Source organism: Trichechus manatus, unplaced genomic scaffold, assembly GCF_000243295.1.
Source record: "Trichechus manatus latirostris isolate Lorelei unplaced genomic scaffold, TriManLat1.0 scaffold00064, whole genome shotgun sequence".
Lineage (NCBI taxonomy): Eukaryota > Metazoa > Chordata > Mammalia > Sirenia > Trichechidae > Trichechus > Trichechus manatus.
The window spans coordinates 6,843,119-6,845,893 of NW_004444000.1; the positions used below are offsets into that span (position 1 = coordinate 6,843,119).

General features: G+C 44.3%; 1 pseudogene; it reads right to left on the reverse strand.

The window, feature by feature from the left end:
- Positions 1-561: 561 nt before the first annotated feature.
- LOC101354519 (60S ribosomal protein L32 pseudogene) lies at positions 562-1,996 on the reverse strand (annotated as a pseudogene).
- Between the last annotated feature and the right edge of the window lie 779 nt (positions 1,997-2,775).

Below are 2,775 nucleotides of genomic sequence, written 5' to 3' on the forward strand. Positions count from 1 at the left end.
GTATGGTGTCCAGCGTGAACTCTGTCAGGCAACCCACAAAGACTTTCCTGGTCAGCTTTCTCCCTAGTTCTCTGCAGAAATTACTAACCTACCTCCGCTTTCCTTGAGCTCATGACCCTGCCCATCTCTCTCACTCCGAGTAGATGACGTCACCTCCTACGACTAAGTGGAACCCAACACTGCATCTCTTACAATAGAAGGGGGGCAAAAGTACACAATCCCATTGTTAATAGTTCAAGCACAGACACAAAATCCAGGAGAATATTTTAATTTTCCCTTATTTTAGATTCAAGCAGAATATTCCAATCTCTGTCAAATCCATACAGGGATGAATAATCACCAGGTAGCTCCTCTACCTTATCAAATCAATGCCCAGTTCCTCTTCAGGGCACAGCATAGTAGGTGTAGATACCCAGAACCCCCACACAGCCCAGCTTCCTGGTTGACCTCTCTGTTCTCCACCACCTACCCAGAGTAATGCCTCTCCAGGGACCTGGCCTTGGACATGATTTCTCAGTCACCCAGTTCTGTCTAGTTTCACTGCTCCAGGGAGCTGGATTTTCAGATCCTAAGGGTGGAGGAAGGGAAGGGGGGAAAGGCCCTGTCTTAGGATAGGTTCTCTAGAGAAGCAAAACTACTAAAGCATATATATATTTATATATAATATACATATAAGCATATTATATATATATAAAATAGAGAGAGAGCTCAAGGAAATGGCTCACGTGGTTGTAGAGGCTGGCAAGTCCAAGTCCGTGGGTCAGGCATCAGTCATCAGGCTGGAGTCTTCTCCCGACTCATATAGCTACAGGGGCGGACAAACCCAAGATCCACAGGTCAGAAGGTAGGCTGCTGGCTCACAGACTACGAAGGCTGACAAATCCGAGATTGGCAGGTAAGACAGCAGGCTGCTGGCCCAAGTCCCAAGAACCGGAGGTCAGGTGCTGATGAAGCAAATGCAGGCTCCAGAGCAGAGAAAAAGCCCGCGAGATTTCCCAGAAAATCTACATACATAGGATACAGGCCACACCCCAAGGAAAGTCCCTTTCAAATGATTGGCTACTCACAGCAGATCCCATCATGGAGGTGATCACGTTGTATCAAATCTCATCATGGAGATGACCACATCATTATATGACTGCCAAACCACATCATAACTGCCAAACCACCGAGAGTCATGGCCCAGCCAAGCTGACACACAACGTTAGCTATCACAGGCCCTCCCGGGCACATGACCAAGGGCAACATCTCTTAAAGATTTTCCACAGTGCTAACCTTGGACTCCTGCTGGCCTATCTCTGGGGTGTTGTAATGCTGAAAGAATGTCTCCCTTTCTCCACCTTGAGTGATATTACTATAGGCCCCTTCGGTTTCCCTAGCCTCCAAATGTGCCAGGTCTCAGGAAGAGAAATAGGGGTGAAACAAATTTTTAAAACCTGCCACTCAAAAAAATGAAAGTCATTAAACAAGAACTCTGTCAATTTCTTACCACCAATCCTAAAGTCTTAACTGTAGCTATTGCTATCCTTTTGTTTTGTTTTGTTTTGTTTTGGCAGTGTTTATTATTTTATTTAACACAAATAAAACTTGCAAATGAGCTGTGTATTCATTTTCTTCACTGTGCAGCCTGACATTGGGATTGGTGACTCTGAAGGCCAGCTGGGCTGCCTTTTCCATGATGGCTTTGCAGTTCTTGGAGGAAACGTGAGCAATCTCAGCACAGTAAGATTTTTTGCACTTCCCACTCCTTGACATTGTGGACCAGAGACTTATGGAAGCCACCGGGCAGCAAGTGCTTGGTTTTCTTGTTGCTCCCATCACCAGTGTTGGGCATCAAGATCTAGCAGTTGAATCTTCTCTGCACCCTGTTGTCCGTGCCTCTGAGTTTGCACCAGTCACGCTTAATTTTGATATAACGGTCTGACTGGTGCCAGATGAACTTCTTGGTCCTCTTTTTGACCATGTTGGGCTTCATGAGGAGTCTCAGGGCAGCCATGATCCTGGTAGGAGATGGCTGCCACCTGTAGGCAATGCTGAGGAAGAGAGCTTGCTGTCCTTTTTTTAATATCCTTTTCCTCTGTGTCTGTAACATGATGGGGTATTTTTCTCTTATCAAAGCTAGCTCTTCCTGATGAACAAAATGTAGTATATCCATACCATGGAATGTTACTCAGCCATAAAGAGAAATGAAGTTTTGGCACATGGTACAACATGGATGAACCTTGAATAAGCCAGTCACAAAAGGCCAAACACGTTAGGATCCCACTTATATGAGGCATCTAGAATAGGTGAATTTGTAGAGATCAAAGTTTATGAGTGGTTACCAGGGGCGCAAGGGAGGGAAAAAGTGGGTGTCATTGTTGAGGAAGCAGGGAGTTTCTGTTTAAGGTGGTGGGAAATTTGGCAGAGATACTGGCAATGGTTGCACAACATGATGAATGTAATTGGTGTCACTGAATGGTACACGTGAAAAACACTGAATTGGCGAATATTGTGTTATATATATATTTTTTAAACAATTAAAAAAAAAAACTACTCACTTCTCTAAAGCATAGCCTAATGGTTTCTGCCATGGACTCTGGAGTCAGATAATGTAGGTTCAAATCCTGGCTCCTCCAGTTCTTAGCTGTGTGACTGAGGACAAATTATTTAATCTCTCAAAACTAATCCCTTCCATGAAGATGGTTGAAGTGGCAAATGTGTGGTTACATATATTTTACCACAGTGAAAAAATAAACCTAATCCCTTCCAAATACCATACCATTCCCCCTTCTC